Source organism: Apium graveolens, chromosome 5 (assembly GCF_009905375.1).
Source record: "Apium graveolens cultivar Ventura chromosome 5, ASM990537v1, whole genome shotgun sequence".
NCBI lineage: Eukaryota > Viridiplantae > Streptophyta > Magnoliopsida > Apiales > Apiaceae > Apium > Apium graveolens.
Window position 1 is genome coordinate 188,732,039 of NC_133651.1, and position 14,532 is coordinate 188,746,570.

Below are 14,532 nucleotides of genomic sequence, written 5' to 3' on the forward strand. Positions count from 1 at the left end.
CTAGTTAGCTCACTCTTGCGAATCTGTTGATGTTCTTTTCCAGTTAAAAAGGAATTTGGTAATGGCGAAGATCCCCAGTCAAGTGTGCCAGCTAGGTTTACAGGTTGAAGTGGAATGAGCTAGCGAAAGTTGTGTGGTTTAGTGTGTGCTAAAAGTTTTTAATAAAGTTTGACTTCAAATGTAAGATAAATAAATTTGGGATTTGATACGTTTGTAATAAATAAGGTTGTGGCTTGTGGACATACTTTAAACCATTGCGATCCTTGATTATGGTAAGTAGGGTCATTGCATATATTATTATATTCATAAACAGGTTTAAATATTGTATGTGTATGTGTTGTGGGCCCCAAACTTCTAACCCGGGTTTGGTGGGAGCCACATTTATGGACTTGATGAACAAAATTTTCAAGGATTATTTGAACAAGTTTGTAATTGTGTTTATTGATGAAAGTGTCACCGTGGAAAGGATTGTCGATATTTGGAAAGAAAGGAAAGCTGAGTCTTAGATATGGTGGACCTTTTGAAATTTTGAAACGTGTCGGTAAGGTAGCATACAAATTGGCGTTACCTCCTTACATGGAGCACATTCATAATATTTTTCACGTGACGATGCTTAAGAAGTATAATTCAGACTTTAGACATGTGATCAAATATGAGCCGATAGAAATTCAGGCAGATTTATCGTATGTAGAGAATCCAGTAAAGATTCTAGAAAGGAGAGAAAATGTATTGAGAAATAAAGTTGTAAATTTAGTAAGAGTACAGTGGAGAAACCCAAAGGTTGAAGAGTCAACTAGATAACTAGAAAGTGATATGTGAGAAAAGTACCCTCATTTATTTACTTAGAAGATTCTGAGGACAGAGTCCTTTTAAGGGGGAAGGATGTAATATCCGGGATATAGCGGGGAATTATCTTTATCAATAAATAATTACTATGTGAATTTTGGTGAATTGTCTGATGATCGATATAGATATTCAGCTGTTTATATATGGTAAAATGTGAGTATTTTAATTTTAATATGTCCAGAATAAATATTGATAATTTTGGTATTTTTCTGGTAATTTTTGGATTGTTATATGATTTTATAAAGCATTTATAGATTTAATAATTATTTTCTCAATAATTATAAAACTATTCTATAAAACCGAGAATTGTACGACTTTAACCGTTTTTGCGCTTTTACAACCCGAAACTCTTCGGAAAACTCCTTCATAACCTAATTTGAATATTCCGTACATTTTCCGTGTTTTGACTTTTTCAATCCGGAGTACGGTTTGACCCGTACGCATCCCCGCACAAAATTTTTAATATGTTAATCATTTTGATAGATCAATAAAACCCGTTTTCTCGAAAGACGGGATATTCTTACATTATCTTCGTATAAAGTGTTTTATAAGAAGCAAGGTTTCGATAATTATCCAAAACGAGTATCAAATCGGATCATTTTCATAGTTACTTAGCGGCTAAGTAACTTATTTTTCGATCCAATACGATCCAACGGGTATTATAATTCTATAAATATAAATAGACTTTTTTTCATTTCATTTTATTCGTATAATCACAATCGAACAGTACAAACATAGAATTTACAGAGAAAAACCCGTAAAATCGTCGCGTTCTTAAGAATCAAACTTAAAAACAAAAGCGTTACCGAACTCAGAATCGAACATGCCATATACCGAATCGAAGCTCTCGAAAAGCTCTTTCAGAATCAATCATCAATTTCAGTGCACATATCAAGGTTATTTTCTTATTTAATTATTTAAATTTGAATTAATTAAAGATTAATATATGAAATTTTAATTCTGATGTTGTTTATATGATTTGATGATTATATCTTGTAGATAATTTTTTCTTAATCATTTTGGTATATTATATGTTAAAAATAGAGTTCAATACCATATAGAAATTGAGGTTTGATTTTCTGAAAATTCAAAATTAGGGTTCTTGGTGTTCTTTGAGTTGAAATTTAGGGCTTTTTGATTCGTGAATTCTGGGCTAAATTGGTATAGATCAACGTGTTCCCCTCGTGATTAGGAATCGAATGGTGTAAGCGAAATCACCAAACGATGCCAGAAAAGGGTTGCGCGATCGATCGAAGTTTTCGCCTCCTACGAGATTCTTCGATATTTTCCAGCCATATCACGGCGTTTTTGACCATTCTACTTGCAGATTCATGCTCTCCTTGATTAGTACTATAATTCTGGAGAGTTTGGCTTGATTCTCGGCACGTCGACTCGCCGCCGCCGGCCGGATATGGCGACAGTGCCAAATTACGATTAAGACCATGTAGTTTTGATTATTTTCAAGATAAACCCTGAAGTTTTCCAGTTTTCCAAATCAGCCCCTACTATTTAACTTTATTTTTAAAATGATATTTTTATTATTTTAAAAATCAGCTAAACGTTTATTTAATTATTTTTTATTCAGAAAATTGTTTTTAATTATTTATTTATTTAAAAATAAATCTGATTGATTTTGTTAATTAGTTTTTAATTATTTTAATTAATCGATTTATTTCATATTAATTGGTTATTTAATTTAATTAATTTTTCAATAATTTTAATTGATTTAATAATTAGATTTAATTATTTTAATAATAAATTCAAAAAATCGTATTAAATACTTGGAAAATTATTTTAACCCCGAACCTTCTTTGAAAAATTATTTTGATTGAATATCTTATGTGCTATACGCTATATGTGATTAGATTGATGTATAATATGATTGTATGTGCATTGTTTGATGATTTTATTCGTAACTTTCAATCCGTACGTCCGATTTGGGTGAAATTAAGGGTAGATAGAAGCTTGTAACAAATAGAACGTGATGAGAAATACATGTGATGTTTAACAGAGGAAGCAAGACATAGAAATGTAAAGCAAGTGGTCAGTGAGTCAGAACAAATTGACGAGTGCAAGTAAAGTAAAAGCGGATTCATAAGGCAAGTGCTTTTTCTCTTTCTTGTAATGTATTGCAAGTATTTCTGAACTTTCTTCATATATGTTAAATATTCCGAATAATTCTTCTTTTATATTGCAACTGCTTTGAAGTACTTAAACCTAAACCGTGATATTGTTATTGATCTTGATCCATAAGCCTTATTCTTTGTAAACCATTAATTATTGAATTATCTGATACGAACCTCACATATACGATACTACTCCACAAATACATATATACCACATACTGATCCTTGATATGAAATTACTTAACATACGAACCTTCATACCTTGTATAACAGAAGACCAATTCTTGTAACCATTGAACCCTTGGTCTTCTACTTTCTGATTCTTTCCTTGATCAAAAGCCAATATTTATGATTACCTTGTCATACCTTTATGGTATTAAGAATAACCCTATTCCTCGAGATAAAGGTTGTTTATGAATCAATTTATTGATTTACATTATTTATCATGTTATTACTATAGAATTAGATTATTTTTAAATATAGACCAGATTCGTGGTCGGGCCAGATTCGTGGTCTTGATAGGCCAATGTGTGCCTTGGATCTAGTATATAGAGCAAAGCTGGGAGCCTTGCTCGGGGTTAGTGTGTGACTGATCAGCAGCCTAAGCTTGGTTTTTAAAATAAAAGTTAACATCAAATCCTAATCATTGCTTATCAAGAAACTTGATTCCTTATATCATTTCAACTGATCATTGTTTAATCTTAGTGCTGTCATTATGACTTGCTGTGTTACAACCGGCATTTCCGTGTAATATTAATTGTAAAATTTGGTGTAAATATAAAACCGAGTGCCTATATATTCAACTATTGTATGCTTGTGTGAATGAAAATATCTGCGTCTTAAATTTTCTATATGTGGTATATGATTTTTCAAATCGAAAGTTTAATTACTTCTTTCATTTTTGATTTATAAGGAATATCTTAAACCTTGAATAAATATCTTTTTAAAAATTTATTTGTTCACAAAATTCAAAAGTAGTTTTATAAAATTTCTAAAAATCCAAGTTATTTTATGGTATAAATTTTATAATTTTTGAACTTGTATTTTATTTTATAAAAATAAATCTTTATAAATTTTAGTTGTCATATTTAGCAAATTACAAGAAAGCCCTTGCATGCAAACCACCCTTTCATTCTTTTCAAGGACAAAGAGGACAATTCCAAACCCACTAACTCATGAACTAGTAGCCAAATTACCTCCTTGACCTTGCATGCAAGTTAGCTTAGTTCTAGCTAGAAGGATATCCTTGTCATTTCTCAAACCCACTCACATTATAGTCAAATCAAGACATAAAAACAACTCAAAGAAGTGATCATCACTTCACTTCACCCCACCACTTCACTCTCATCTCCTTCTTCCCCTCCCTCTCGGCTTTTCCCCCTCCCCTCTCGGCAATTCCCAAAAAAAAAAACGAGCCTCATCCCCCTTCTTTCTTCATTTCTCACTCAAACAATCATCCTATTATCAAGTAATCCTACTCCCTACATGCTGTCCTTGTATATCTTAAGAGTTTAGAGTAGGAAAACTTATGTGTTGACCTTGCATGGTGGTGTGTTGTTAAAACTCCAAGTGAATATCCTTGATTCTTGTGAAATCAAGGCTTTCACCATGAGTTATAGTAGCAAAGGGTTGAGAATGGCTAGACATGAGTATGTTACACTCATGCAATTGTTGTTTTCACCCTAATCCATTCGGCCATGACTTGATAGGAGCGGAATGGATGGTGTTTTGGTTGTCATGTTCCACTTTGTGTGTTTTTGTGATGATAACATGAAAATCTTAGTGAAGTCTTGATAAAACCCTTTGCATGCTAAGTGATCATCTAGATATAGTTTATTATAGGCTTTCATGTAAATTTCATGGTAATATATATCTAGAAAACATGTTGCTTTGATTGGTAAAACTCGAAGACATGCATGCATGTAAATTTCTCTTGGAATGTTGGAAGATTTTGATCATTTGGAAAGATTTTGATAGTAAGCTTTAATTTCATAGGAATAAAGTGTTAATATTGATTAATGCTCCTTGATGCATGGTAATAATTCGTGGTTATCTTTTATAAAAATGTATATCTTGTTGTTTCAAAAACTTGATGATTTGTGAGTTGTGAAGTGTAGTTTCTTCTGTTTTGCCATAATTGCACCTTAGGTAAGGATGATCTCCACCAAAGTTATTTTGAGAATAAGGGAGTTAGTTCAGTATATCACCATGATTAAGTCTTGGTTTGGGTATTGGGTTGTTGGTAGTTGAGTTTGTCAAGTCAAAACCTTGGAGAAATGAGAGTTATAATTTCTGCAAAAAATCAGTTTAGTACCCTGAGGTTTAGAGTGAGTTTTGACCATGTCATTGATGTGCACTTTGAGGCCCAAGCCACCAGAAGTTATTATTGGGAGTATATAAAAGGTTTTAGGTGTTGGTTGGAGGTTTGCATGTCATTTGGTTAGGTGCACAAGTAGAATAACAAAATCTGTCCAGCAGGGGAAAGTTTTGTTGCAACTTAGAAATAGGGAGATTTGACCATGTCATGGGTAGGACCTCATTAGGCCCTGTTGGGCCTTAGTTAGAGGGAGTGTCAGAGAAGTTTTTCCAACCATAGTTCATAGGATATTATGAGTTAGAACCATGTGTCACAAGTTAATTCAAGTCAGGGCATTTTCTGCCCAGAAAAACAGGGGAACCTTGGACTTTTAGCTTAGGCCCAAGAAGGCCCAAGCCAGGCCCTTGAGACACATCAAGTTTGGGAGATGTCCTTAGGTCAGGAGAGTCTTGTTTAAAAGTTTTGAAGGAAAAATTGTAGTTTAATAGTGTCTAATGCACTCAAGAAACCATAGTTGTCATTCTGAAATTTGCACCAGTGAGCATTTTCACTTATCACATAGTTTAGAACACTTAGGAGTGAGATTTAGGTTGACCACCATAGTTGTAAGATAGTATAAGGTCAGTAGAGAAAAAGGCACAGGTGAGGGTGAATAGGTTTTGGATAGTTTAGTACAGGCACATCGAGTTAAGAAGCCAAAATTTGAAGACTTTGTCTAGTTTAGCGACCAAGTGACTTAAGTTGTGAGTCGAGATCATCCAAGCCTAGTGTTGTATTATGGTGTATATAGTGTTATTTGGTATTAATATATTATATGTGATTATGTGGCTATGTGTGTACAATTATAATTTAAAAGTGAATATAAAATTAAGTGCATATAGGCCTAAGTGTCATCCGTGTTTAATTTCGGGTTGTAAATAGGTTAAGTTGGTGAGAATATATGATAATGAGGATTATTATTATTTATGTAGGATCTCGAGATTAGGGAAAACTTGTCATAAAGGTCGAGTGAAGCTCCAGTTGCTCCTACCAGTCAGACCAGACCAGCCTTTCTCAAGGCAAGTGATTCAACTTGACCTTCGTATTTACTGCTAATAGTTCATATATTGCTACAACTATCCTGTGTCATTTGATATATTAAATCAAGCATATCTTATGTTTATCTTTGAATTATATAGAGATGTCATGAACCTTCGAGTACGTATTGCAAGTAGTTCAAAAGTCTTTTCATGATAGTTGAAGGCCATGATAAAATAAAGAGTTGTTATAATACTTGATTGATCCTCTTGATTAACATGCTAGTGATTCCTAAGTATTAATATCTCATCCTGATACTTGAACCCCTATAGAACCTTACCTTGAACTATAATAGTCAGATACTTACCAACATGATTCCTCATTGATTGATACCCTCTTTCTTATCCTAAAGCTTGACAATTCTGATATATATATCCTGAGCTAAAGATCATTTTTGCATACCTTAACACCCTTAGTATTCATGAAGCTTACATTCTTGATGATCCAGCACTTGAACCTTGATGAGAAATCATTGCTTAAAGCCCAATTTGGCATTACCCTTTTATAATATCCAATAGCCTCACTAAATCCCCTTGTCTAAATCTTTGATATATGAAAACCATTCAGTTACTGTAATAGAGTATAGTTTTGTGAATCATGGCCCTGAGATTTAATACCATATTTCCCGTGTTTCGAGTTGATCTATAATCCCTTGATAAAAATGTTTACTGTAAAAAAAAAGATTTTGTTATAATTCGGCATCAGATTTTGAACTAAATAAAATGTGGGTTTTCAGTCCTAAAGGGGGATAAATGTTTTCTTTGAATGGTGGATCTGGGCTGAGACGCGAGTCCTTTCCACACTTATATTAGGCTTAAAAGTTGCCTAGGGATTCCCATTAATGTTTTAGAACCCAGCGAGGTTCGGGATTACTTCGCGGTTGATCACCGGCTGTAATCCGTAGCGTCATAAAATGATTTTGATTAAGACATGATTTTGAAATTATTTTAATACAAGCAAAAATGATGCCATCACCCATAGTTTTATCCCTCGTTATCATTGGTTATGTCTTTCCATTGTCATTCCTTAATGTATATCTCGATTTATGTTTTGTATCGTACTGTTAGCACTTATTGAGCATTTGGCTCACTCCTTGCTTTACCCTGATATTACAGCTAGCAGCTATGGTTAGATTCAAGCAAACTGCCCGTAAGACCTGTGATGCTGATGCTTATGTTCGAGCTCAGGTAGAATAAGAGATAGTAGTTTTGTGTGAGGATTCGCTATTTAAAATCAGTTGTAATAGATGGTAGTGTTGGGCTGTTCCAAACCCTAAACTGTAAGATCTTGGAGTTGGTTATGTTTACTTCTTTTTAAAATGTTGTAATAGTTATATTTAATTTGCTGTTTAAGTTGGGGGCGTGACAGGTTTTGGTATCAGAGCTATGGTTTAGAGTCCCTGGACAGCCCAAATAGGTTATAGGATATGTGTGTAGGTTATTGCGAGAGAGTAGGTTAAGTAAATTTATTATTAATACTCCTCTTATTGGTTGTCAGCAAAGGGCGCATTCCTCGTCATCCTCTGGGTCAGACAACACTATTGCTTTCACTGTGTATGCTGAGTTGAGGCGTGAGTTCGACATGCTTTAGGGCAAGTACGACCGACTGATAGACTGACTGAAGAACGTGTACCCGGACAGCCAAAACTACGAAGGGAAGCCCAAGGAACAGATGGTTGCGAGACTTGAGACCTTGGTTCAGTACGTCAACACTAAGCTTGAGGAGATGCCAGCGCACCGGGACCGCACCAGCCAGTATGTCATTCAGATGGTGGCGGATGAGCTCTAGAGCATTGTGAAGACGCTTCGAGAGGAAAAGACTACCAAGCCCCGTTCAGATGGAGTGGAGCCTTAGTTCTTTCCATTTACCTTTCATGTTGTTGTACTATCAGACTCTGTGGAATCCCTAGTTGTTTCCGTTGTTTCCTTTAAATAAGCCTTTTATTCCTAGAACCAGACTTTGTCCTAATCCTATGTATTGTGACCTTTAAAAATTTCAATAATTATGTTCTATTGTTCCATTTGCTCTCAACTGTTATTTTACGTTTTTATATGCATCACCATATCTGCTTAATTTGGAAACTTGACCCCATATGTAAATAAGAATGCCATGCGATACCCTCGAATAATTTTATCATTCATATTTGTTTTGACATAACTCTTTTTTCAGGATCATGCCTCCCAAAAAGAAGAACCCAACAACCACATCCACCATAGACCCAAACATTCTTCGACTACTGGAAACTTTGCAACAGCAAACCAATGCTATAGCTCAACAACAACTAACTCTTCAACAATGAATTAAAAACCAAGATAACCGTGAACCACACCAACCACCTGAACCACCAGTACCACCTAGACAAATTGTCACTTTCAAGGCTTTTTAGAATGTGAATCTACCTGCATTTCATGATACCACTGATCCAGTGATAGCTAACACATGGATCAAGGAGATGGAAAGGGCTTTTGAGTTGGTACAGTTAAGAGACGATCAGAAGATGCCGTATGCTACTTATTTCTTGAAGGGAGAAGTCATCTATTGGTGGGAATCAGTAAAAGCTATGGAAGTCACTCAGCAGGTTTCTTGGGAGAGATTTAAGAAGTTATTTCTGGAAAAGTATTACCCTAAGTACATGCAGAATCAGATGGAGCTTAAATTTTTGGAGCTGAAGCAAGGGAACATGATTGTACTGGAGTATGAGAAGAAGTTTACTGAGTTGTCAAGGTTTGTGACAAAGTATACCAGCACTGAGGAGGAAAAAGCAAAGAAATTTCAGCAAGAATTGGAGCCTTGGATCAGAGATAGAGTGGCTATGTTTGAGCTTGAAACTTACGCGGGAGTAGTACAGAAAGCTGCTCTGATTGAGAATAATGGGACGCATTCAAGGAAAGAAATGGATAACAAGAAGAGGAAGGTTCCATTTTATGGAGAAAAGTCTGAAGCAGGAAGTTCACAAGATCGGAATGTAAAGAGGATTGGTTTCCATAAGGGCGGAAATTTTCAAAAGAAAGGAAATTTGGGCAAAAGGCAAGAATTGAAGGGGAACAATCAGGCAAGCCAAGGGCAAGTTGGAGAAAACAGGTTCCAGAGACCGGAATGCAAGCACTGTGGAAGAAGGCACCCCGGAGTGTGTAATAAGTTGAGCATGACATGTTATAGGTGCAATCAGAAGGGACATTTGGTAAATGAGTGCAAGATACCGAAGCCAGGAGTTACATGTTACAAGTGTGGGAGAACTAGACACATAGCTAGGGAGTGCAAGGCAACCGGACCAGTCAAGGCTCTGATGAACGTGGCAAGTACCAGTGCAAGCGTGCCAGCTGAGGTATTGGCATTACCTCCACCACCTACACCAACCCCGCAAGCAACAACAAAGACATTTGATCTGAAGATGAAGGATGCTGTTCAGAATTCTGAGGTGATAGCAGGTACACTTTTACTCAATAATGTCAAAGCTAAAGTATTGATTGATTCGGGAGCAACAAGATCTTTCATATCAGAAACTTTTGTTGATAAGCTCCAATGTGATAAAATGATTATGAGTGAGGTAGTAAATGTGTTAATTGCGAACCAAGAGAAGATTCCTGTGAATCAATTTTGTCCAAAGTGTGAGATTGATATTTCGGGGTATAAGTTTTTAGCTGACTTGATACTCTTCAAGTTGGGAGAGTTTGATATAATTTTAGGAATGGATTGGTTAGGAGAGAATAACGCTCAGATTAATTGTAAGACCAAGAAAGTGTATTTAAAGACGAAGAGTGGAGAGAAGGTAGTATTTAAGGGGCAGAGGCAAGAGCAACTTTTCTTACAATTGTTCAGGCTAAGAAGCTACTTAGAAAAGGTTGTGAGTCGTTCCTAGCTTATGTAGTGGATTCAGAAAAAGGCAGCCCTAATATAGAAGATATTCTTGTAATTAACGAGTTCCCAGATGTGTTTCCCGACGAACTACTAGGCTTACCACCAGATCGACAAATCGAGTTCGAGATCAACCTTGCTCCAGGAACAGAACCAGTTTCAAAGGCCCCATATAGGATGGCACCAGCAGAAATGAAAGAGTTGGCGAGCCAGCTACAAGAATTATTGGATAAGGGAGTGATACGACCAAGTACGTCGCCATGGGGAGCACCTGTTCTGTTTGTAAAGAAGAAAGATGGGAGTATGTGATTATGCATAGACTATCGGGAGTTGAATAAGGTAACGATTAAGAACCGCTACCCGCTACCAAGAATAGATGACCTTTTTGACCAGTTGAAGGGAGCAAAATGCTTTTCAAAGATTGATTTGAGATCGGGATACCATCAATTAAAGATCAAAGAAGAAGATATTCCCAAGACCGCATTCAGGACTAGATATGGACATTATGAATTCTTAGTAATGCCGTTTGGACTGACCAACGCTCCGGCCGCATTTATGGATCTGATGAATCGGGTATTTAAGAAGTATTTGGACAAATTTTTCATGGTATTCATTGATGAAATCCTTATTTATTCTAAGTCGGAAGAAGAATATAAGCAGCACCTCTGGATAGCATTGGAAATACTTTGTCAAAAGAAGTTGTATGCCAAGTTTACCAAATGTGAGTTTTGGTTAAAGGAAGTTCAATTTTTGGGGCATGTCATTGGAAATGAAGGAGTTAAAGTGGATCCGACAAAGATTGAGGCAGTTATGAGTTGGGAGAGGCCAAAGACTCCTACGGAAGTGCGAAGTTTTCTAGGGTTGGCAGGATACTATAGAAGGTTCATCAAGGATTTTTCGAAAATTGCCACGCCATTGACCAAGTTAACCAGAAAGAATCAGAAGTTCGAATGGAGTGCAGAATCTGAGGATAGCTTTCAAGAGTTGAAACAGAGATTGGTAACCGCTCCGGTGTTAGTTCTACCAGATGATCAAGGGAACTTTGTAATATTCAGCGACGCTTCACATAAGGGTTTGGGTTGTGTGTTGATGCAACACAGTAAAGTGATCGCATATGCGTCAAGACAGTTGAAACCGCATGAGTTAAAGTACCCGACGCATGACTTGGAACTAGCCGCCATAGTGTTCGCACTTAAGATTTGGAGACATTACCTCTACGGAGGGAAGTATGAAATCTACACGGATCACAAGAGTTTAAAGTACATTTTCACTCAGAAGGAGCTCAATATGAGGAAGAGGAGATGGCTGGAATTGATCAAGGACTATGACTGCTCGATAAATTACCATCCTGGAAAGGCGAATGTTGTGGCCGATGCTATGAGTAGGAAGGAGAGACTGAATATGATGATAACATCAAAAGAGTTATCTGAAGAAATCGAGAGATTTGAACTGGAACTTTGTGCTTGCGGAAAAGTTGAGGAAGTTTGTCGTGCAATGACCTTTCAGCCAACACTAGTGGAAAAGATAAAGAAGTGTCAAGAAGAAGTAATGGAGAAAGAGAAGAATCAGTTATCTGGAGAGGAGATTAATACTCAAAGGGATGAGCAAGAGATACTAAGGTTTTCTTCCAGAATTTGGATTTCTCATGTACCTGAATTAAAGAATGAGATCCTCCACGAAGCCCACAATTCGAATTTTTCAATCCACCCGGGAAGTACCAAGATGTATCGAGACTTAAAGAAGAACTTTTGGTGGCCAAATATGAAGCGAGACATGGCAGAATGGGTTGCAAAGTGTTATACTTGTCAGAAAGTGAAGGCTGAACATCAACGACCAAGCGGATTAATTCAGCCCCTGAAGATTCCAGAATGGAAATGGGAAAATATCGCTATGGACTTTATAGTCGGACTACCGCGAACGAAATCCGGGCATGACGCAATATGGGTTATAGTTGATCGTCTTACGAAGTCGGCGCATTTCCTTCCAATAAACGAGAAGTCGTCATTGGACAAATTGGTTCATCTGTATGTGCGCGAAATCGTGCTGAGGCATGGAGTACCCGTATCAATAGTTTCAGACAGAGATCCCCGATTTAACTCGAGATTCTGGAAGCAATTTCAGGAATGTCTTGGCATGAAGTTGAATATGAGCACGGCATACCACCCGCAGACTGATGGTCAGAGCGAAAGGACAATTCAAACAATCGAAGACATGTTGCGCAGTTGTGCAATCGATTTTGCAGGAAGTTGGGACGATCACTTGCCGTTGATTGAATTCTCTTACAACAATAGCTATCATTCCAGTATCGGCATGCCACCATACGAAGCTTTGTACGGGCAAAAATGTAGATCACCAACAAGTTGGGATGAAGTAGGAGAAGGAAGAATTCTCGGCTCGGAATTGGTACAACAGTTGCATGATTCAGTCAAGTTAATTCAGAGAAGGTTGCTTGCTGCTCAAGATAGACAGAGGAAGTATGCGGATCCAGCGCGTAAGGATGTTCAATTCCAAATTGGCGAAGCTGTTTTGTTGAAGGTGTCGCCCACAAAAGGGTTGTCTAGATTTGGCAAGAAAGGGAAGTTAGCACCTAGATACATAGGTCCTTTTAAAATTTTGAGTCAAGTAGGGAAGGTGGCCTACGAGTTGGCCTTATCACCTCAGTATCAGCATGTACATAATGTGTTCCATGTGTCGTTGCTTAAGAAGTATAATCCTGACGCTAGCCATGTGATAGAATATGAACCTGTAGAAATTCAGGCAGACCTGTCATTTGTGGAGCAACCGGTTAAAATACTCGACTGGCAAGAAAAGAGCCTTAGAAATAAGTCAGTAAAGTTAGTAAAAGTGCTTTGGAGGAACCCTAAGGTCGAAGAATCGTCTTGGGAGTTAGAGTCTGATATGCGTTCCCGGTATCCTCATCTGTTCTCTTAGATTCTGGGGACATAATCCCTTAAGGGGGAGAGGATGTTACAATCGGCATTTCCGTGTAATATTAATTGTAAAATTTGGTGTAATTATAAAGCCGAATGCCAATATATTCAACTATTGTATGCTTGTGTGAATGACAATATCTGCGTCTTAAATTTTTGATATGTGGTATATGATTTTTCAAATCAAAAGTTTAATTACTTCTTTCATTTTTGATTTATAAGGAATATCTTAAACCTTGAATAAATATCTTTTTAAAAAGTTATTTGTTCACAAAATTCAAAAGTAGTTTAATTAAATTTCTAAAAATCTAAGATGGTATAATTTTTGTAATTTTTGAACTTGTATTTTATTTTATAAAAATAAATCTTTATAAATTTTAGTTGTCATATTTAGCAAATTACAAGAAAGCCCTTGCATGCAAACCACCCTTTCATTCTTTTCAAGGACAAAGAGGACAATTCCAAACCCACTAACTCATGAACTAGTAGCCAAATTACCTCTTTGACCTTGCATGCAAGTTAGCTTAGTTCTAGCTAGAAGGATACCCTTATCATTTCTCAAACCCACTCACATTATAGTCAAATCAAGACATAAAAACAACTCAAAGAATTGATCATCACTTCACTTCACCCCACCACTTCACTCTCATCTCCTTCTTCCCCTCCCTCTCGGCTTTTCCCCCTCCCCTCTCGACAATTCCCAAAAACAAACGAGCCCCATCCCCCTTCTTTCTTCATTTCTCACTCAAACAATCATCCTATTATCAAATAATCCTACTCCCTACATGTTGTCCTTGTATATCTTAAGAGTTTAAAGTTGGAAAACTTATGTGTTGACCTTGCATGGTGGTGTATTGGTAAAACTCCAAGTGAATATCCTTGATTCTTGTGAATTCAAGGCTTTCATCATGAGTTATAGTAGCAAAGGGTTGAGAATGTCTAGACATGAGTATGTTACACTCATGCAATTGTTGTTTTCACCCTAATCCATTCGGCCATGACTTGATAGGAGCCGAATGGATGGTGTTTTGGTTGTCATGTTCCACTTTGTGTGTTTTTGTGATGATAACATGAAAATCTTAGTGAAGTCTTGATAAAACCCTTTGCATGCTAAGTGATCATCTAGATATAGCTTATTATAGGCTTGCATGTCAATTTCATGGTAATATATATCTAGAAAACATGTTGCTTTGATTGGTAAAACTCGAAGACATGCATGCATGTAAATTTCTCTTGGAATGTTGGAAGATTTTGATCATTTGGAAAGATTTTGTTAGTAAGGTTTAATTTCAGTAGGAATACGGTGTTAATATTGATTAATGCTCCTTGATGCATGGTAATAATTCGTGGTTATCTTTTATAAATATGTATATCTTGTTGT